Source organism: Chroicocephalus ridibundus, chromosome 2 (assembly GCF_963924245.1).
Source record: "Chroicocephalus ridibundus chromosome 2, bChrRid1.1, whole genome shotgun sequence".
In the NCBI taxonomy this organism is placed as follows: domain Eukaryota; kingdom Metazoa; phylum Chordata; class Aves; order Charadriiformes; family Laridae; genus Chroicocephalus; species Chroicocephalus ridibundus.
The window spans coordinates 127,972,344-127,995,590 of NC_086285.1; the positions used below are offsets into that span (position 1 = coordinate 127,972,344).

At 39.5% G+C, this 23,247-nt stretch overlaps 1 protein-coding gene across 3 annotated transcripts in view; it reads left to right on the top strand.

The window, feature by feature from the left end:
- Window positions 1-23,247, top strand: part of FAM110B (family with sequence similarity 110 member B) — a 115,598-nt gene that overhangs the window by 11,223 nt on the left and 81,128 nt on the right. For 2 of the 3 annotated variants that reach the window (XM_063326901.1, XM_063326904.1), the window contains exon 2: window positions 21,039-21,169. The gene's annotated coding sequence lies outside the window, so the exon portion shown is untranslated. Of the gene's footprint in view, window positions 1-12,483; window positions 12,527-21,038; window positions 21,170-23,247 lie in introns of all 3 variants that reach the window. The other variant, XM_063326903.1, reaches the window with a different exon arrangement.

The following is a 23,247-nucleotide window of genomic DNA, read 5'->3' on the forward strand; positions in this document are numbered from 1 at the left end:
GGTTTAAGCCTGAAGGAATTGCAGTGTGAGTCAGACAGGAAGGCAAGAAGACAGTTTGTATTATGGCAGTTGTGATACAGATACTGTCTAATGCAAAGTTGGCTGCTGCGAGGTTCCAGTCTTTCTGCTATGTCTTTCCCATGCTTAGAACTTCCACTAATTTAAAGCTGAATTTCTAACGAGAAACAAAACCTGTTCCTTAATCAGTGTGACTTGCTTTCATGGAATACTTCATTCAACTTTGTGCAAATTGTGAAAGTCATCTAATATTTGAAAATGAAGTCAGCTGTTTTCGACGTTGAACCAGACTGGAGTGCTAGCAATCCCTGTGAAGTCCTCCTTTGGTGAAGTGTAATTTGGTACCATAATATACTGATCTGAGAGAAGCAACAAAATAGTTCTGCACTTAGTGCTTTTTACATTACAATTCTGGAGTTGCAATAGTGGATTCGCCATTGTTTCCTTAATACCTTTTCCTTCTTATTAGGCAATATGTAGAATGCCAAACTTTTAAAATTCACTTTAAGTGTTAATAGAATAAGTGTTGTGTTGGAATGGAGAAAATATCCTCTTGTTCCTCTGTAGAATAGCCATGTGGATGCAACTTTTTTTCTTTATTTGAAGCTGTTTTGCAGAGTAACACAGAGTTGTGTAGATCTTCCTAGGCTGTGATTTTTCTAAAGTCAATGTCAGAACTTACTTTTTTTTTGTACTTGCAAAGATTGCGGTCTCTGACAATGAGATATACCTCACTTTCGTTCCGTTTATCTTGTTCATCAAGTCAAACAGCTCTTAGAGTTACTATCCGTGATCAGCTAGCTCATTGGCATGACAATTAAGCAAAGTATAAATGAGAATGTAAGAAATACTGTGGTCGCTGCCCTACAAACTTCACTGGCACTTCTAGTGAGCGTTCTCTAAGGATAAGGAAGAGGCATGGGTGGGTAAGGATATGGAGGAGGCAATTACAATGCTGGAGTATGGGCTTTGTGCCTCTGGAGGCTCCTGAGAAAGCAGGGAGTGTGCCATTGGGTTGCTGTCCAGCGTCTGTCTTTTTTTAATATTATCATATCTTTGATCACAACTTCACAGCCTTTGGCAGCTTGAAGCGTAGGAGAACTTCTTTCCCCTGCTGAGAAACTACAGATCATACCTGCTTAATTGTTCTCAATTACACGATGGTTTTTGTTTTAACCAGTTCTTTTCTGATTTGGGAAGAAAAGGGATGTGTTCTACATGGAAACCTGTGTACAGCGCTTTCAGAAAATTTAAAGCATATTTCAAAACTTATCTCAATTATCTTGAATTATATAGTTAGTCTTCATCCTGAATATGTATGAAATGTACAGTGATGTCAAATGAAGATGTCTCATTTATTATGTTGTCTGCTCGTAAAATGTAACTAACTAGTCACAAGGGAAAATCCTCTTGGGGAAAAGATTCAATTTAAGTAGTGCCTCACTTTCTCAGTTATTACTTTTGTTATCTTAATTTTTTTGTTTCATTTAGAATTCTTTTCCTTCTAACAATCTCTAGGACATGTATTTAAACTAACCATTAATGCTTCATTTTGATGTCTGTAATACTTTTACCTTTATGTTAATGTATGTAGATGAACAGGTCAGGACTTGACCTATATAATAAAAGTGCTTTAATTTATTCCTATATACATTCCAGGGTGTGAGTATTTAAATAAAAAAGGGGGGGGGGAAAAGATGAGCTAGCGCCCAGTGCGGTTGTTGCAGCTGGAGACTGTCATTTGTGAAAGGAGTGCAGTTGTCAAAATAGCCACCATCTGATGCTGTTTTGCTGGGTTTTTTTCTTTTCCATCCCTGCTGTAAAAGCCGCTTGTGGAGACACGTCTGCAGTGAGGCAAGAGGCAGAGTGCTCACTCAGGGCAGAGTCTTTCCGCAGTCCCCTGTAAGGTCTCGATGGCAGGACGTGTGCGTTGGCCTTGTCCTTGCAGCGGGTTGCGCCTCATGGCCATGCCTGCCGATGCTCTTGAGAAGAGGCAGCCCCTGGAAAGCGCTGTGGCTCCCTGCTGTGCCCCAGGTCCGGGCTTCCTGCAGTAGCCCACAGTACGTGGCCTGGCCTGCCTCTCACCAGGGATCAGGGTATGGCTGGCCTCTGGGCTGGACCATATGGTCTGCCTAGCCATCCCTCCAGGATCCTTTGGTGTTTCCTGCCTCTGGTTTTGTGAGGGATGCTCAACAGGAGAGCCACAGCCTGCTTCAAGGGCTGATGTGCCAGGAGCCCAACCGTGCAGAGCACTTGTAGGTCACAGTCAAGGTTTTGCATCATAGATAGAAAGTAGCAATCCCTTCACATAAAACACTGTGAGAATACAAAAAACTGTTCCCAGGAAAATGCGCACGCATGAGATGGGGAAAAGGAGTTGATAGGAGAGCTCTGGCTTATGATTTGCACCACTGACCGTGGGACCTGCAGCATTTCTCAACATTCATGAAACGTTATGTGAATGTCTGCAGGTAGTCTTGACTCATCTTGGAGAAAAAAGATTGAATCCTCCTCCCCATCCCTTGGTATTTTTGCTGTAACATGATGGTGTCCACATGTGTGCACGTACAAATAATACTCTTTGTTTGAAAGCCCTAAATGTTTCTGTAGGGACCTGATCTAATCTTCTAGATGAGCTTTCCCTTTTTGCAGCTGGTTTGAACTGAATCCAGGGAAACAACTACAGTACATGGTCTGCATCCAAAGAAGCGTTGCTCCTCTGAGGACCGTTAGTCCTTAGCATAGTCCTTAGCGGCGGGGCTGGGCTCAAACTCGTCTCCTGCCCTGGGCTTTGGAGAGGTTGTCCATAAGTCCTGAGCTATGGTGTTGCTCCCCTGTATCTTCTGAAGGGCACTGAACAGACTGGTGACAAGGCAGGGTGAGGTGAGTGCCTGGTGAGATCCATTCCCCAGGTCCTTCTCTCGGGTATCTCTCCTAAAATGCCTCAAATGCTTTTACTTTTCACTTACTGTGTCTGCTCTGAGTTGCTTTGTCTGGAAGTAGTTACTTCTTGTAGAAGTTCTTGCTGGTGGTATAAGGTAACTTGGCAACATCTATGAGAAATCAGTTATATGGGGAAGAGGTTATTTTGAGATTTTTGTCTTATCTGGAGAACTACCAAAAGCTGGGAAGTGCAAAATACGTGTGGGTTTTTTTTTTTTCCTGAAATTTCACACTGCTTTTCAAAATAGATTCTTCTGCCTTTAAGTGGGTGAGTCCTTGCTGAAAAGTAGCGATTCCCAAATGTTCGTATTTGAGCCAAGAATAAAATCGTTTTTTTTATGCAATCTCTTCAGAGCTTGCCTTTGAGAAAGAAAGAATTTAGTCTTCTTTTAGAGACTTTATTCTCTTTATAGAACAAAATGAGTTTGCTTTTCAAAGGGAAAACTGAGAATAGCAGTGAAGATGCTCTGTTGCATTTTTGGCTCAATTTAATGCAGGATAAAGCTGTTTAGCATTTAATACAGTAAACTACTTAAAAGGGTAAGTTATGTGATGACCATGAACTTCTAAATAGCCATTCGTATTAGTACTTGATTGTCAGTAACAACATACTGTAATAATATTCAGAAATTAGCAGATACAAAATAACTATCTCAGCCTTTCCTCTTACTAAGTTGAAATCAAGGATGTGGCTTTGTAAGTAGGAAAATGGTTGCAGATATAGTCTCTTACAGATGTTTTTTGGCTTTATTTTTGTTTATGCCTATTTACATATCTTAATTATGTAAAAGTCTTCAGTTTGGAAGCTGAAGTGCTATTTCATTTCTGCAAATATCTTGTAGTATCAGCTCAGTGAGTGCTAGGTTTTAGGAGCTTGTTAACTCGCCTGTGACAGTTTCTTCAAAGCTCAAATATGGCAGCTGATGTCTGACTGCTTACAAAGAATTTTATGGTGTTCATTATTATATTATACTTGGTAAGGTGATCCTGTAGCTTCATTTTGAACAAACAAGCATGTGTATGGTGTATGGAAACAAGTAAGTTAGTTCTCCGTTGCTCTGTGATGCATCTGTTGGTGGACTGCAGCTGGCTCTTCATATTCTACCACTAGGTACTTTTCTTGCCTGAAGTGGTATTAAGCCAGTTCTGATGTCAGTTGGCTTGTCATGTATGCTTGAGGGGGAAGGGTCAGAAAATAGCCTGCAAACATTTCCACTTCCCCATTTTAAATTGTGGTTTTATTATTGTCAGTGTTGGCTATAAATGGGGTACGAGTTGAACCCGGTGCATGGATAAACCTCGCTAAATTAAATTCCACTCTGCTTTAAGAGAAGCAGCACCAAATGTAAGCAAAAAGTCTCTTGCTGCTTTGGTATTTAAACTTTTATGACAAAATGGCTTAGGACTGACAGCAGTAGTTTCAGTCTCAATGGAAAAATGGAGACTTCTCAAAGCTGCTGCATTGGAAAGCATATCGTTCTCTGTGGTTCTCCATTTTTATTGCACTCTATGCCAAACCTATAATCACAGGATTTAGAAACCCCTCCCCACGCACTTTTAAAAAGTGGACCAATCTTTCCATGAAACAAAATGGGTCCACAGACTTCTAAATGGCTGACATTCATTTAGCTCCCAGGTGCACCAGCAGAGCTCCCAGTTAGAGACAGCAGGAACTCCTGAGGTCCCCAGCCCAGCTGGAAGCTTCCTGCTGTAGCACCTAATGTGACTTTGCTTCATGTCGTAGTATAAAAGTATCAGAAAAGATTGTGTGAGGCAAAAGAAGATGGTATTTAAACATGAACCTTGCTCTTCTACTAGTCATTTTGCAGAACCAGATAAAAGATACTATCTTCTAAGATTATTTCATTGTTAAGGGAATTCTATTGTGTTTGAAGGATTCTTCCTCAGTTTGTGACAACCTTTACCAAGTGCTTAGACTTCATCAGTCAATCTGGGAATTCACAGAAAGGTAAAGCAAAGTTCACAGAGTAGTGGTTTGGTATGACTGCGTCAACTTGAATTGTTAGGTATATTTGCAACAAGAGGGTTTTTTTCTGCTTTCTTGAGCTTTTTTCTCACTGTCAAGTCCATTCCCAGAAATGATGGGTTGAGTGTACATGTGTCGCATACAGGTATCATTCTGGCAGAATCACTGACAAGCTGATGTGTGTGATTGCTGTTTGTTTTTGAAGGAGGCGGATACACTGCTTCCTAAGCCAACAAGAAACTTTTCTCAGACAAAGCTTGATCTTTTTGTAAGTATTTTAAGTCTTGCCTGTGTATTGCAGGTGCATGCCCAGACCACATGCTGCCTGGAGACTGCATCCACTGTGTCCACTCCCTCTGTGGACGGAAGGATTAGAATAGAGTTTCAGCCCTAATCCTGGGTTTCCTGTGCAGATTCACTTGACAGTCTTATTCCTGTTTAGTTGCCTGTGTGTTAAAGAGCATGCTTTTATCTATACTTGCTCTCAAAAAAATGAAAAAAGGCACTAACAATGGTACTTAGATTTATATTGTATTGATGAACTATGTTAAGATTTAGCTGCCTTTTTTTTTTTTCTCCCAGACTCTTCACAGGGTAGTAATTAGCCATGTGCTATGCAAATTCTTGCAGTAAAAGGAATTGGTTATCTGTTAATTAAAACAAAATGATTGCAATTTTAGATTTAGGTTATTTCAAAGTATCTGAATTATTTAGGATCTGAAGTCTTAACGTGTTTTCAATGAATGCCCTAGTCTACTTTTTGTTAATTTTTAACTCTACTGTAAATATATACGGTTTCTTATGTACAGAATGATATCCTATAATAAAAAACCCACAGGTTCTGTCTTCCCCAGGGCTTGAACTGACCTTCAGAACTTTGTGAAATGTGAAAAATCATTTGATAACTTTTTTGATGGTCTTGTTTTTTGTACTTCTTATGATCCCTGCAGTTTTAAATGTGGTTGTGCACAAATTGAACTTCATCTATGGTTAATATTGGCCCAGATGAAAACATACAATTAAACTTGTTCACCAATATGTTTAATTGATCAAGAAGTTGGTAAAAGACTGTTTTCTCATTACAGTTCCTTTTGTTTAGCTTCAAAATTTTTGTATTTAGGGAGCTATTTAAATCATCTGTCATCATTAATTAAAACAGTTTCTTGGTGTTCTAAGAAATTTAAAATAAATGTTTTTTAATTGTGTAGTAATGGCAAATGGTTTTCTGCTTAAAGAAAAAGATATTAGAAGCATGTTTGTGGTGTGTTAATTTTTTGCCAGGTTGTCGTATCTTAATTTCAGTTTCTTTACCAGTCTATTGAAAGATTGGGCTTGATGCCCTGGTGAGACTTCGGAGGGTTGGTGTGAAAATCTAAAAAATCTAAAGTCAAAGCTTCAGGGGTTTCAAAAGCTCTAGGTTAATAAGATAGTTTTGCATAGAGATGCAGTTAATTTAGATTTGTAATAGTACCCACTGTAGTGGATGCTACAAAAATATAAGTCTGTGGTAAGACACACATGAAAATGCATGGAGGTAAGCGTAGTTACAGGGCTGTTTGGAAAATTTCGGATGTTGGCAGTTTCAGTGATGTGTTTCTGCAAAATGATTGCCTGGATTCCCTCATTCTCACTAATCAAAAAGATGCTTAAATGAAAATTAAGCTAGCTTGGAGGTACTGCTAATGACCTCGTGTCCCACATTGAGGGGAGCCATGAGCAGCCCCCCTGTATGGGGAAGGGGAGGGAAGGGAATTCTTCTGTCTCTGATCCATCTATTTGTAATCTCCTACTGTTATTATTGAGAGGCCTAAAAATATACTGGATTCTGTTTCAAAAAGATTGAATATGCATTACTGTAGGAGCAGTGTTTTAGATAGTTTAGGCAAGAAAATAGCTGCTGTATAAAAAGGCCTATGTAAGTGTAGAGTCTTCTGTTGGCATGCCTTTGGGACAAATTAATTTGTTTTCTATACAATTGAGTGCTGTGTTTTTTGATTCTTGTAGAAGCACAGCAGTAAGCCTTGAGCACAGAATAAATTCTTTATCCTGTGTGATTTGTGTGTATTTGTCTTTTAAATCTGTTTAACAAAGTAGTGCAACAAATTTGGGATTAGCAACATGCTAGTTACTTGCTGAAGGAGGCTGCGACAGAAAAATGGGGAAATCACATTTTTTGCATTAGGTATGATTAGTTGGCACAAAGATCAGCTGTATCATGCATTTCTTTTCAAACAGTTCCTGACCTCTCGAGTGCAAGGAAGTTGTGATCCAGCTGTAGCAGTATAAATTTGGCAAAGAAAATAAGCACGGGTTTTGTGCGGACTTGTATATTGGCAGTAAAATATTCTCAGCTCACGGACTTTCCTTTTACTTCTCACAAATTTAAAAATAATGTTGATTTAATGCCAACTGTCTGTTGTTACACATGCCTGTTTGTATTTTAGTGCTCTTTACTGCTTTTAGTGGCCTTATTTTTCCTCTGGATCCACTCTGACACCTATGATATGGAGAGCTGTTAATACCAGTTTAAATCAGGTATCGCTTGCAAAAATTTCTGATACATTATGAAATGAGTTTCAAATTTCAGTAAGATGAAGTCTGGACTGTAAAATCCTACTTTTAATCTAGGCTTATTTGGTTAGGCTGTGTTAAATCCATTCCTAAAAATACTCAAGCTTTTTTTTTATTATTTTCATTTGGGATCAAATATCTTTGAACTGTGTAGACACACACCTGTGCTCATTTTAATCCCTGTGTAGTTTTCATCAATTATCACAGCAGGCAAGAAGAAAATCAAATTGTAAAATGCTTTTGAAAAGTAAATACGTTCAGCCTGGGGTTCAGGTTTCTGTTTTAATCAAACATCATCTGTATTCATGTTCTTACACAAAGCTGGGTAAGGGAGGGGCAAGAAAACCCTTTTTTTTATTTCTTTGTTTTCATTGTGAAATATCTGTTTTGAAGTGCTGTGGTGTATGATGAGTATAATAAGTTAGTGTTTGTAGGGGGAGGCTGTGGTGTGTGTGTGTATATGGATTTTTTTTTTTTAAGCTAGGAGAAAATCTAGGTCAAGAGATTTCATTCTTATTAATAACTTAAGGCTTTATTCAACAAAAATTATCCTCCATGGCTAGAAAGCTTCCTGACTGGGGATGCACTGGTGAGGGAGGAACCTGCCACCCTCAAACATTAATGGGAGCATCTCCCTTTCTGTGAGGGCATTAAAATGCTCACCTCCCCCCATGCGTTCTTGATCCCCACCATAAAAGCTCACAGGGACGTGCTCTTCTTCTGTTTCTCAGTGTGGGGCCATCCCTGGGGCTGGGGACCCTCGGAGTTCCCCCCCCCCCCCCCCCGCCCCAGCCCCCATGCCTGCCCACTGTCCAGCCTAGGCCCCATGCCATGGCTGTAGCCTTCCAGTGCTGCCTTGGCCTCCTGACCGCAGGTGATCACATTCATAGAATCATAGAATGGTTTGTGTTGGAAGGGATGTTAAAGATAACCTAGTTCCAACCCCCCTGCCATGGGCAGGGACACCTCCCACTAGACCAGGCTGCTCAAAGCCCCATCCAGCCTGGCCTTGAACACTTCCAGGGATGGGGCATCCACAACTTCTCTGGGCAACCTGTTCCAGCATCTCACCACTCAGAGTGAAAAACTTCTTCCTGATATCTAATCTAAATCTACCATCTTCTAGTTTGAAGCCATTACGCTTCATCCTATCACTACATTCCCTTGTAAAAAGCCCCTCTCCAGCTTTCTTGTTGTCCCTCTTTAGGCACTGGAAGGCTGCTGTAAGGTCTCTCTGGAATCTTCTCTTTTCCAGGCTGAACAACCCCAACTCTCTTAGCCTGTCTTGGTAGGAGAGGTGCTCCAGCCCTCTCATGATCTTTGTGGCTGTTTATGGGAACTCGCTCTCCGGAGTGCAATCTGAGAGGTCCCCTGAAAGTCCACTAACTCCCTAGAGACAAGAAAACCAAATTCCACCCAAAACCAGGGCTTGTGGTGTTGCTAAAACAAGCTCTGGCCACAGGACCAAATTTTTTTTTTTTCTTATGTGAAAACATCCAAGTCAGTGAAATAAATATATTTGAAAGCTTGCCAATTCTTGTTTTAATTCATTAGGAGATACTAAAACATGAAATCTCTCCCTTTGCCTCGTCTGGCTTTCCTATTGCTCTTCCTCAGCAGTCACTTCCCCACATGTTTAGCTCTGCAGTGCCAGCACCTTGGCCTGGTGTTAAATATGTAAACTGAAAAAATTGGGAATAGTGCTGTTAAATATGTAAACTGGAAGAATAGGGAAATTCTTGGCTCTTTCAGATAATCTACTGTATTAGGAGTTTAAACAAACTCAGGGAAAACAGTTGTTACGAAGCCTGTAATTTTCCCTTAAGCTTCCGTGTCACCCTAGAACCAAAAGCAAAGGTAGTTAAATTAGGATAATTAATCGTGGAACAACTTACACAGGGTATGTAATGAATTTTCCATCAATTTGCAAGTTCTGTAAATCAAGATAAGAGGCTTCTCTGAAATATGCTGTTCATAAGCTATGGCTGTTGTACTTCACAAAAAAATTACATTAAGTAAGTTAGATGCCATCTGTGTTGGCATCTTGAAGTTGTTTCTGGAGTACTTCCTTCAAATGTGAAGGCTTAGAAAACTAGTCTGTATTTTCATGTCTAGCACTGCATCAAGGAGTGCAAACTTGAGGGATAAAAGGTCATTTTAAGTTAAAAAGTTCGTGTTCAGCATTCGTATATTGATGCTTTCCTTTAATGCTGTTCCTGCCCAAGATCTTGTGGATGTGGGAGGAGAGCAGAAAGCCTGCTCGTCTGCTGATCCAGGACCTGCCAATGATACCTGTCTGCCTCACAAAACTTGGTTTTGTGCTGGCAAAAGACAAGAAATATTATATTTATCGCTTTCAGGGGAAGTCCTCCAATGTGTGGAATTGCAGGTCCTAACTTCCCACAGTGAGATGTGCAAAAGCCTTAGATGTTGTAGTCAGCCCCTGTGACTAATGTAATTGCATCCTCTTCTTGATTAACTACAGTAGATGTGAAGCAGACTTTGAAGCAAGTCAGTTGACACCCACACAGAACCAAATTATAACATCCCGAATGAATTGCTATGCAGTGTAAGTGCTAAAGTAGTGTCAATAAAAAGAAAGTTTGTTGTCAACAGTTCTTCATATGTTGAAAAGAGCTTGAAATTTGCTCGATTAAAAAGTTAACTTGCATAGTTAGGTTATTTTCATGTAAAATGAATAAAGATTATAAAGATCATCAAACCCAAAAAAAAACACAGGAGAGAAAAATGTCAAATGTGTTTTAAGTATGCCTATCAAATTCTGTTTACATCCCACGTATTTTATTGTAACTTTTATAGTTAGTGACCAAATGATGACTTTTGGTATACTACTTTTTCTTTGACGTGTAGTAAAATAATCATTCCCTATTTTTGTGGCAAGCAAATTGAAACATTCTGCTTGAATTGCATCATGCGAAACCCTTCAGGAGGGTCTGAGGAGGCACACCTCTGAAAATGTATCTCCTTTTTTGTTAGCACACAAGCATAATAACTGGAAACTTGAATGCATTGTTTATGCAGTATGAAAATGCGGCAGAAGAAATGATAGCAGTGCAATAAAGATCAAGGTAGAAATCTCTTTAGATGTTAGACTTCATTTTAAAGTTTGTTCCTTTTGTCTTTAGTGCTTTTGATACTTAATTTTGTGTGTTGCACAAGCACCTTCTTAGATGCCTCATATATTTGAACTTACAATTGAGAATGTTCAAATTCAATATTTGGGGTTTAATACTTGTTTGGGTGCCCATCTGTGTAGATAAGGTGCACAGAATTTTCTGCAGGAGCATCAGCGTATCTGATACAGCAAGTGTTATCAACTTGTACAAGGGAAAATGCCATAGTGACATTTAGTCTGGTAGAATCACCAAAATACGCATTGTTAGGAATATGTGAGTGCCTTCAGTGAAAAATATGTATTTTGATATACAAAAAAATGTTGCAAGTATTTTTGGAGATCTTTTTGTAACCCAGATGATCAGCATTATTTTCTTAGTTGTGGGATCATTTGAAATTCCAAAGATTAAGCAGTGCAAGTGTTAGTGGTCCATCTCTATTATTTAAAAAAAGAATTGCTAGGTAGTTGCAGAATGAGTGACGGGGTAGGGTGAGCTCTTAGTTGCCCTTTGGCTTCAGGGTAGAAAAGAGATGTTGCTTTATGGACCAATGATGTGCAACTGGCAAGTTGCGACCTCCCGTGTGTCCTATCTCTTCCTTTCTGACTGTTGCTGTGAAATAACTGTCTACTTTATGAATTCCATTCCTATTTTGAAAGCTTTTTAAAAAACATTTTATGCTCTTTCCTTCTTCCCTGACCTCAGTGCTGTTAAATGAGGATAAGAGTTATCAAAGGAAAACTATGCATGTGGCAACCCATGGAAAAGCCCTATCATCTGTCTGTGGCTTTTCATCCTGCGTCTAGTGATGTGATGTGACTGCTTCACGTCTTGCTTGATATTTTTATTTATAAGGTATAAGGAAAGTGTCATAAGTTTATGTTTGAGCTGTCAGAACAGTGTGAGAATATAGTCTCTTAAGCTCCACTCCTGGTTTGACATTTGGCAAAAAAAGTGTCCCAAATCAAGGTCAAACTGATGGAAGTATTCTGCAACTGCTGCTGCTTTCATGCCTTCCCATAGCGACCTGATACAAGGTTGATAAATGTTTATAAAAGAAGCAGTAAGTGGCTAAGTCCTCAGAAAGGAAGTGTAAAACCTTCTGATTCAAACTGTTGATTTATACTGCTCTTAGCATTAGTAGTTGGTTTGGCTGCTTGCCCCTTGTCTGTGTTTGCCAGCTTCCCGCTATGTGGAGCAGAGCAGTTGCCTGGATTCACTTTCTCTGGGGTGTGGAAGTGCTGTAGCACTGCACTGAAATTTTGGGTAGTAATAATTTGTATTTTTATTAAAATCTTTTAAACAATAACCAGATTTTGATAACTAGCTTTAAACAAAGAGAAGTTGTCATGGTTTAGGCTGGGCTGGACGCTAAGTGAATGACAGATGCTCTCTTTTACCTCTCTCCCTTCCCACAAGAGAAGGGAGAGAGAATAAGGGAGAAAGGCTTATGGGTTGAAAAGAAACTAAACTACTCTAATGAAACATGAAAGTAAAACTAAAAAGAAAATATAATACTACTAATACAAAAATAAATAAATAAATACAAATACATACAAAACCAATATTGAGCTCCCAAGGGTGACGATCATGTCACTGGCAGGTCTGGGAAAGTCCCAGTCTGGACTCAGTGATGGATGGGATCTGTATTCAGGAGTGTGCAGATTGGGATCAAAAGCAGAGGAACAGAGTCCTCCTCAGATGCCAGCCATTGAAGACAGAGCCTGAATCCTTTGATCCCTTAGCTTTTATACTGAGCATGATGCAGATGGGATGGAATACCGTGTTGGTCAGTTTTGGGTCACCTGTCCTGTCTGCTCCTCCCTACAGGTGCGAACCCTCTACGTTTTTCTGCTTCTGACCTTCCAACTTGGTATGTAACAAAATTAGCTGACGTTGATTGTTACGGGAATAAGTATAAGCGAGAGCCTCTCTGCATACTGTTCCTTGGTATTAACTATAAACATGAGACCTTATCACTCAGCAGACAGTGGTTTGAAAAATATGCCGTTAACTTCAGAGTGCTGTTAGTTAGAAGAGACTTAACTGAAAAGTAAAATTACTGAAAAGAAAATTGGTTCTGTTCTATCTTGAACCAGGACAAAAGTAAACAATTATGGGATCCTATGTATTTTTTTTTTTATTTCTGTACAGAATTACCTCAAATGGCCCGTTTCTGAGCTAGAGTTGCATCAGTGTATGAAGCTGTTTCCTTCTCTGCTTCTCAAAATTGTGGTGTGCAGCACGAGAATGTTGTTATTATTAAATGCCTGTGATGAAGGTAGATTTTGAAGAACTGGCATGTTGTGCTCAATTCCTGCTTTTGTAACCATCTACTGGGTTGTCCTAAGCACTGAGCCCATGGCCTAAGGGTGGGCTCTGCTTCTTGTGGTCCAGGGAGGAAGACTTTTGGTAAGACATCCCATCTCTGTGCAGCACAGGGCCTGATGCAAGGACTCTTTCTGCAGCCTCATTACAGTTGGATCATTCATATCCTATACCCAGCACCCTCCTTCCTGCAAGTGTGATATGATTTTACTGTTCCTGTCAGTGATGATAGTGAAGTACTGAAACAGGTCACAAAGGGAGGCGTTAAACTGCTTGTAGTTTTTTGTAGTCCAGTATTAGGTATATTTAATAACTACATTAAAGCATGATTATTATTTTCTAGGCAGTGTTTGTGGTGCCTGTACTCTGAGGTGTGTTAACCTCAGCCTCCCTGAGTCCCCAGCTTGGTCAGTAGTGCGGGGTCCTGGGGAACTTCCCAGTTACACACTGTCCCAGGGAGCTGCCCTGTCGTAGGTGTGATGCAGGCAAAATGTGGATGTCGGAGCCAAAAGAGTTGAGCTGGGTCCCCAGGCTTGGCTGGTGACAGGGAGTAGGACTGACCGCTGCAGCAGGCAGCAAGTCTCTGCCTGGCTGGAGTCTGTACGCTACTATATATTGCCCTTGTACCTGGCTTTTTTCAGTGTTGGTGTGTTTTATAAACACTTGGGTGTCACTGTCTTGTGCTTTGGAAAGTAAATTTTGGAAGCAATCTCTGATTTATGTCCTCTTTGTATGTTTGACCCTGTGGCCTGACCCCAAGTCAAAGCTTTGCTTATCTTCTTATTTCCAGCAAAGTGGACTGTGGGGGTTTTTTTTTTGAAGACCAGATGCAGAATTAGTATTTCCTGTCACAGGCAATATATCTGTTTCATGTCTCTTACTACTAACACGTCATCTGTTAACTGATTTAAAGTCTAAAACTGAGTTCACCTGTCTGTATCCTTTCCTCTTCCAGCTGTGAAACATCCGAAGAGAAACAATTACAGTTGAATTACCAGGAACCAAGTTAGTCTTCCTGGTTATACTGAGTTATGAAGAGAGAATTGCATAGTCTGGGTGGGATGCAGGGTGAACAAGTGGCTGTCCTCAAATGAATGTAGATTAAACTAAATTGTTGCTACTTTGGAGTTTTCATAATTTGCTGATGAAAATTCTTTACCTGGAAACTTGCATGCAGAAGTGTGGGGTGGAGAGTCTTTCAGGCCAGAGGAAAATCTGCCTTTACAGTCTGTAACGTCCATCTGCATTTCAGTCACGCCTAATGAAACAATAAATCGATGACTGTTTCCCTCAGCTGATTCCTCCTTCCAGTTGTTCCTTATTTTTTATGGAGTGCACAACTGTTTTATTTTTGATGTTTTTTTTTCTTTTTTGTCCTCTGTGTTTGCAAATGTCTCATTATTAATAATTTGTACTTATTCTAGTTCTCAAGGTTATATTGTAAATTCAGTTCTTGTTGTGTTGGCCAGTGAGCAAACAAAGGTGACTTGAAACTCCTCCAAAACGAGTGCATGGCTCGGTGTTCAGTAACCATCTGGCACTTTCATACTTCTCGATCTGCCGATAGATCTGATGAAAGCGCCGTACTGCCTCTAGTCATTCAGGTACTTTGAAGAACCACGCTTGCAGTTCCCTGGCATCATTCCCTGGCAAAATTGCTTGGGCAAGTTTTACCTCAGCATCTAACTGTGTCCTGAAAACCCGAGAGCTGCCTTGATCTGATCATTTAATGGGATTGGGTGTCACTTTATCGTTTTGAATGCGGGTCATTGTTCCTTGGTCATACCTAAGGGAGAACTAACACATCTCACGTGGTGGTTCAGAACCAGGATAGGAGGCTTAGGACTCCTATGTCTCTTGCACAGCTTGTCTTATGTGGATAGGGCAGGATGAGGGGAAGATGACAGGCTACATAAAATTCTTGTTGTAATTTGTTTAAAAACCCTACTTCTCCAACTGTGGCTGGATTTGCAACAAAAACAATCACAAGTCCAAATCTGTTGAAGGCATTAAGTAAGACCTGTCTAGCTTTGATGTTGCAAAGACTTTTGAAAGTGTCTATGCGTTCCTGAGTATCTTTCTTAAAATGCTAATGGCATCACTATTAAAAGTCAGAGAGGTGTCACCCTTATCAGGTCTAAAATCTGTCTCATGTGTAGTTCCTGCTTTTAGTTCCATGCTTTTCTTATGTTTAGTAGAGTTCCAGCTCTACCCATTAAGTGCTGCTAATTTTTTGAAAGTTTGTTGTGAGAATGCAGACAGGGTAGGGTAATGTATGTGATTCCCTCTTCAGCTGTATGTAGTTACTGTCATGTATATTTTCACGAATGTCTTGTCCTAAGATTTCTCCCAAATAGCAGGCAAGGATGGTGATAGCATATGATTGCTTCTAATGTCTGTCTTAAAGGCAAACCAATTACTTCGCTTGCATCTCATGAGCTACAAAGTGGTTATGCTTTCATGGGGACTATGAAAAATGAATAAAGTTAAACTGCAAACTCAAAAAGAGGAGAGTTCAGAATTTTGGTTTACTTCAGGTGTTATACCCAGGCTGTCGTTTATATTTTGGACATAATTCTCTAAGATCATGTATGCTGACATGCTCACTGGGTCATCAATAAAGACTCAGAGAGTACGCTGTTTCTTTTTTTTATAAATGGAAATCTCCAGGGCTGTGTCCAAGACTTAAATCATTTTCAAGACCTCCAAGCCATGAATCTCATTGGCATTGGTGTCCCCAAATGAATGATTCTTAATTGCTTTAATGACGCCCTTTTTTGGAGCTTAATTAACTTTTTTATAACTGCTAGAGAACCACCATAAACTCTTACAAGGGTCTCTTTTGCTTTAATTTCAGCTTCTGTTCCTTATTTTATGGTTCTCTGTAATGTTTATAGTAATAAGACAGTGTGGTATTTTTCTATTTTCTTTCACAGGGAAAACTTCAGAAACTTGATGTTCTCATTGAATTTCCTAGTCATATTTACTTAAAATAAGTCATGGTACCAGGCCCCTTCTTAAGCCTGTCTTCTCTTGTCACTTCAATCATTGTACTTCCCTTTTGTCATTTGTCTTGTTTTCCTTACCGCTTCGCAGCCTTTCTTTCAACTCTTAGCTTGGCCATCGCCACTGAACCCAGGAACGTTCGCAAGTTATACAGGCTTTCTTCTTTCAAGTTTGTTGGCAAGAGGTCACAGAGACTGGACGTGGTAGGAGACTGTATATTAGCATATAAACTCGGTTCATAAATTCCCAGTTGCAGTTTTTAGTTGGTACCTCTTGAAGTGTGTTTGTGCTTGCAGCTGGGGCCTGCTTTCAGTCATCTGCTGCTTTTCAGTGGAGTTTCTTGAAGGAGTGGTTCCCCATGATAGATGTGTCCATCCTCTTCAATAACTACCTATCTTAGCTGTTTGTTTTACCAGACCTAAATCCAACTGCTTTTTTTGTTGTCATTAATTTGCTTGACATCTGACTGCTGTTCCTCAGGCGCACAAAAAGAGTGGCAGGATGGAAACCATCGGGTCCGTCCATACTGCTGCTTTGTTCAAGTTCTGTAATTTCTCTGCCTTCTATTGCCTTCCAAGACAATTTCTTCCTCAAGAGACACACCGTCTCTTTTTAGTCATCTTTGGAGTCCTGTTTTACTGGGCTGCCTACTGATGCTTAAGAACCCTAATGATTTTTAGCATAATGTCTATACTTATTTTCATTTTTTTTTAATTCTGGAAAAAGAAAACGCATCCTGCAGAACCAGGTAGCACATTTGTTTTTCTGTGTTCCTTTTTTGTTGTTCTTCTTAATATTTTCATGACTGTGATTCATTCCAGGAAAGCGATAGACTTCCATTAAGAAGTTCGTAGGATAAATGCATTTTTTATCATTTACCTTTATAAACTTGTAAGAAGTCCAGTGAGGAAGGTTGGAAGGACAGAAGCTCTGATTTTTGTAATTAATCGTATGGTTGTATTAAGGACTCTTTATTTTCCTGATAAATGGTACAACAGTGCATGCGCATCATAAAATGACAACTTGTCTGTACCTGATGTGTGTATTTCCATGGACACAGAGTGCTTAATCCATAACTGATACAAACCTTAAATGAAACAGTCAGTCTTGGAGACTAGAAAAGAGTATCTGAGAACGTGGGCAGAAAACTAACAAGGGTAAAATGAAACTGCTTTTTGTCTTTTCTCTTAGATATGTTTTTCAAACATGCATACTTATAAACCAGCAAACAAAAATTTAGTGTGCCTGGACTTGGTAATCTGCTTCTAACTGAAGCTTTCTGTCAGTATAATTAACGTTTAGGACATTAACGTACTTTCTGCTTCTGTAAATGTACTGTAACTTTCACTGACAGTATATCGTGGCTGGGTAGCTGGGCTGATCTAGAGCCTCCTACTGTGATGCTCACAGCTGCAAGAATAGTGGTAGTGAAACTGTGAGACTTTTAAAGATGCTGCTACTTACCAGTTGATGTAACTCTTGCTTGGAAAAATTAACGGTATTTTCATCAAACTTTGTGATGAGTAAGGCTCTCCTTAGTTTCTCGTAGACCTCTTACTTTGTGATGAAACTTATTATTCTTGGTCTAAGTTGGGGTGAATTTTTTTAACAGGTATGTATAAAATCAAAAAATGTGAAAGTTAAGATTTCCAGCTCAGAAGTAAAACCTCCAATATTGAAGACACTTATGCATTTATTTGCCAGCAAATGTAATATAGAGTAAATAGTTACTATAACACCATGTGAAGTATAAACATGTTAACATTACTTGTGGGAAGCCTGGCTTCTGATTTTACTGTATTTCTTAATTTGATTCTTCCATCTTTTCAGTGGTTTAATGCTGAATAAGTGAGCAGATTACAGCTTAGTTTTATTGTTGCTTTTAATGAAAATGTATCTGTCTGCAGGAGTAGAAACTGCTGAAATTAGTGGATATGGCACCTTCCTAACAAAACTCCACCAATTAATGTTTCTGAAAATCATGTTCTCTAAATTGGCTACACCTTCTAATTTGTTTGATGTAAGCTTTTTACCTGAAAGCTATAGAGATGTGAGAGTAGTGACTCTCGGCACCTCCTGCCTGTGAAAATTTAGGGTCTGCTTTAAACAGCCTGATTTTTAATTTTTATTTTTTTTTGTCATAATATCCTTAGGTAAATATTTCCTTGTTTCTAGTCATGTGTATGGCTGAGATCTCCTATGCCTCTTCTGCTTTGTTAAATAACTTTATTCTCTCTCAGGATCTGTGCTCTGTTTGGCTGCAGAAAGTATTCGTATCTCTTTTGGCACAGAAAGTATATCTTATTTATTTGAGTAGCTAGATTCTTCCAGCTGCTTAGTTTCAGTTTCCTGAGTTCAGTTTCTCCCTAGTGACAGCAATTAAGGTAACGCCTTATCAAAGCATCAAGTTATCAAATGCTTAATCGTCTGCTGTTGAGTTTCCATATCAGCTTATTTCTTTGTCAAGAAATCCTACGTTTTTAAAGACTTTAGTTTGGATTATGGAAACCTCAGGATAGACTCGAGTGAGGTTTGAAGGTTTAAATAGGTGCCTTTGGGATTGTTAGAATAAGAAGCCCATTCATTCATTCACAGATCCTTCCGAATTAGGTTTGGCTTCTCTTCCTTGAGATGTGTATTTTTGTAAGTACTAAAACTTTGATTTCACACTTAGCAAAAGAATGAAAGAGAGGAAGAACATAGCAAGTGAGGATGAAAACTCTTTTTAGAAAGAAAGCCCAAAGACTTGTTGATACTGGACAGCGAAGCAGGAAACGACGTGTGTCATAAAAGGCTCCAGCTTGTTGGATAAAGGCTGAAACTCAGGATGTAGTCTATAAATACAAAACTGTTTCATAAAAATATTTTTTAAAGTGCATTTCTGAGTGCCTCAGAGAAGCTGTCTGGTAACTGTGCAGCTGCTTTAATATATGTATATTTAATTATGTACATGCATACACTCATACCATATTTTCTTCCTTAAACATGAATATATTCAACTCAGTGATATGTATTTCCTGTAGGAGACTCGTAACACTACCAGCACCAGATGTAAATTTAGGAGCTACAACCTGTATTCTTTGCAGACTCTAAAACAGCAACTTACTGGAGAAGCAGAAAGCAAGGGACTCCAATTTCAATAGGGCAGAAGGGGAGGAATTTGTGAAGCTGAATATTTTCCTGCACAAAAAGATAAAAACTTTTTTTTTTCTGCAGTATTTTGTCGCAAGTTTTTCTTTCTAAGCAGTACATTTAGCAGCCTTCTAGGGATTCTGGAGTTGTCTTCTGTCCTGACCAGTTGATAGCTGTAAAGATTGTCACTGAATTTGGAGATAAAAGTGCTTATACTTGAACTTGCTCAAGCTGTTGGCCAAGAAACATGTCTGGAACAGATTTACTAGCTGCAATTAGTGACCATGTTCCCTTTTTTCCCTTTGACTTGTTGAATATGAACTTACAGGGATAGTAAACTGTGAGTTGCTGCCATCCTTTTGCTTGCAAAGTTGCTTTAGTAATGAGACTGCAGTGACTGTCAGTTCAGAATTACTGCTTAAATTACAGTCATTTGGAATATCAGAATAATTTGTAATAATGTGGTTTTGGTTGGTAATCTGTTGTTGGGCATTGTTGTACTAAACAAGGCAAAGTTGGAAAACATCTCTTCCCCCCCCAGTTTTTAAAATGCTGTTTGTTTTTTTTTTTCCTTCTTTTACCAAATACCAGAATAACAATACTACAGCAGTCCCATAATAATTGAGTAGCTGTAATGCTACGTCACTCTGAATATGCTTATGCCTTCATCTTCCTTTTGTAAACGCTCCTAAATTAGAAAAAATAACATGAAGGTGTCCATTTGTCTCAGAAATCCCTCCATTGTTGCTCACTTCTGTTGTACTACTGTCAAGACCCAAACTCAGGCAGGTTCCCTAAAGATTGGGACTGGGGAAACCCAAAGTAATTGATATCTGAAAAAATATTGCTGCTCGTTTGGTGTGTTAACTGTGTGAGACAATTGTCTTATTGAAATGGTGCTTAAATGGGTTCTGCAAATATTTTTGAGATTTTTGTTAAAGGAACCCCATGTTTCATCACATGGTCTGTAACCTGATTGCAGTCCTGATTCTAGAATGAATAACTGATTAGAAAATTAAAATAATTTGAAACTGCTCAGAAATGTTTGCTTAAAAGAAGCTGCTGTGCCATCTGCTTGTGCAAGTTAAGGGTGCTTGAGCACATACCAAATAAAACCAAACCCCAGAAATCTCAGGTACCAGAGTACTTTTTTTTTTTTTTTTATGGTATTATGATTAGAGCTGATCTTACCTCAGGTGGTGCGTTGAGAAAAAGAACATAAACCTAAACAGGGCTTTAGGTCACATCTTGTAACCTACTAAATTCTGTATGGCTGTTTTACATGTAAGAAGCAGCGGTGAATCGCATTTGTTTCAGGAAGGCAGTCTTGCTGTTCTCCTGCCTTTCTGATGGTGGAGTTTAAGGATTTTTTAGTTTGAATTTTTCTGAGCAAAAGACAGTCTTCTGGAGTGCGTATTTCACAAGGGATGCGTTGTCAGGTGGGTGGAGGTCATCACAGGGAGGGAAGGAGGTTAGCAGGATGGGTTTCTTGCCTGCAGTGGCCCAGCACTCTGTGACTCACCTGAGAAGATGATGTCTCACTGCATGTGCTCTTTCTTCTGAAGCATTCCTAAAGCGTGTCTCTGAGCAGTTTCAGTATGGGGAAAATAATGACATGAGGAAAACTCAGAACTGATACCTGTAGGTCAGGTATCAGAGCTTGGAGATTATGCTGTTAGGACTAGCAATATAAGCGCTTGAGAACTTCTACAGCTGACTGAGTGCTTGTGTTCGGTATGGCTAACCACCTCTTTGCAGCCTTTCAGTGTCCAAAAGACGACATACATTTCTGATTTCTGAAATGGAGGTTGTTTAAGTGAAAAGATTCAATGTCAAGGGACGCTTCTGGCCAGTCCTAAAACTGTGGCTTTGACACATAATGATGAAGCTAAATGCCTTCCCTGTTGCTATGTCTTCAGGCACTGCTGGAAGGAGCCACTGGGAGTTCCAGGGTGAAGAGACCTGCCTTTGTCTGGAGACCTCTGCTGAAGGTGAAGACCTCCAAACACACCAGGCAGCTTTAGCAGGAGCTCAGAAATCTTAAATCAAGGTAAACAGATTAATTTTCAAACGAATTGAAGTGGCTGATACAATTTCCAAAATAAGGATTTCTTGTCTTAGTAAATAAACGCACAAATGCATCTCTGAGCTTTCTCCTTCTTTTGTGTGTATTGCTGCTTGCTACCAGGTACAAATGTTGTCATAGCAGCTGCTGGGGGAGAGGGGGGGAAAAACAACATAGTGCATTGTAGGCTAGAGCCAGAAGTAATTCCTTATAATATTAGCAGAAAGATATAGCTGCAGTCCTTTGTTGACAAGGGAACAGGCTGTTTCAGAGCTCTACGGCATGCTCTGTTTTTAGAAGCGTATCCCACTTTAATTGCCACATTCAGAGCTCGCTTCAAGTGGCCACAAAAATATGGAAACGCTCTTGGATGTCTTCAGCGACAGGAGGAGAATGAGGTTTGCATATGATGAATTTCTGTTTCCCAGCCTATAATTACTTCTTAGTATGGTCATCCAGAACTCATTCTTGCTTGTAAAGGACAAATGCTGATGGATGAAAAAGAAATGTGACCCAAAGAACTTTGTTGAACCTATCAGAACTACAGATCGAGGCACTTTGGGAGATTTGATTATACTATGGTTTTGTTAGATAGCCAGGATTTTAAATGTAGTGATGATATATGCAGAATCTTTCATTCTTACTGACAAGATTAATTGAAATTTGTGTAGAGAGTTGGCTGAAAAAAGCGAGTGGTAGTGGAAACGTTTTCCAAAGATTTCTTCAAGATTAAATGTAGGCCTTTCTAAAGGTCTGCCAACTTCCGCATTTTTTAAAATAGCTGCTGCAAGGTGTTAACTGCATTGTTGGAAGGTCCCTTAGATAAATATTCCTTGATTCTGTTAGAGAATTTTTCTTGTTAATCCTTTACTGATCTTCCTAATTTAGACTGCAGTTAGGGCTCCGAACTAGGCCAAAGTTCATTGTCCTAACATCAGTAGAGTAAAATTGAAATTGACATGACTCTTCCCATTAGCATGGTCAATGTTTCACCCCGTAATCTTCCCTTATGGTTTGTTTGTGCGTGCCTGGAAGTAGGACCACTAAGCACGGTTAGGGCCATTCATCCCTTTTTCTCTACTTCTCACTTCTTTGAATTTGGTTTCAACTGTGTTTCTCCAGTCCACTAGCAAGGTAGTCTTGAACAACTGAGGATACTGCATTGCCACCTTGGCAGAGCAGAAAACCTGATGATGATTATACAGTGATTTCAAACTGGAGGAAAAAACCCAATCCAGAAATATTTCTCCTTACTGTTTCCCTTTGTTAAATTTACCTTAGGAGTACATGAAACAATAAATGTTGAGCTAACTATGCACTAAAAAAATAGAGTATGTCTTCCGAGTGTTATTAAAAAGTGCAATTTTACACATCGAGTGAGTAAACATGTCATAGAAGGTATTTGCATAATCTGCTGGGGTGTATGCATGTACCTAAGTGGGGTGGTGGTGAGCATTCACGTTTGGAAGTGTAATGTACTGTCAGCTTTTGGTGATACACGGTGTCCCGGATTGAAACGCAGCCTTGAACGCTGTCACTCCTTCCAGCAAGACAGTTTGTTCTGTGCCTTTCTGTCTCTTGTTTCCCTTTGTTGGAGGGGTGTGTTGCTAACCAGAAACACATGATGTCAGACAGCCAAATGTTCTGGTGAAAATCAAGGGCACTTCATAGCTGTGAAGATTTTATATTTGCCCTAGATTTTTTTTTCATTGATGCAGCTGTGACCGTTGTTGTAAATTATATGAATAATTGATCAAGGAGTTCTTGTTACCTCAAGTAACGTTATGCTTATTGCTTCTCAGAACTGTGCTGCTCTTTATTGTCCTACAGCATTGCTTTTACGCTGCTCTGTGTGTGTGGCTTTTACCCCCTTAAAGTTTTCCTCTGCTCCCACCCTCTTTGCTCTCCCCCTCTCCTCTCTTCCCCTCAAGAGCGTGTTGGTTTTGCTTCAGTGTATTCTATGATTTAACTGCAAAGCAGGGTCTTTTTTTTTTTTTTTAATCTACAGCAACACATTAAAAAAACAACAACAACAACAAAAAAAACCCAACCCCGACAACCCT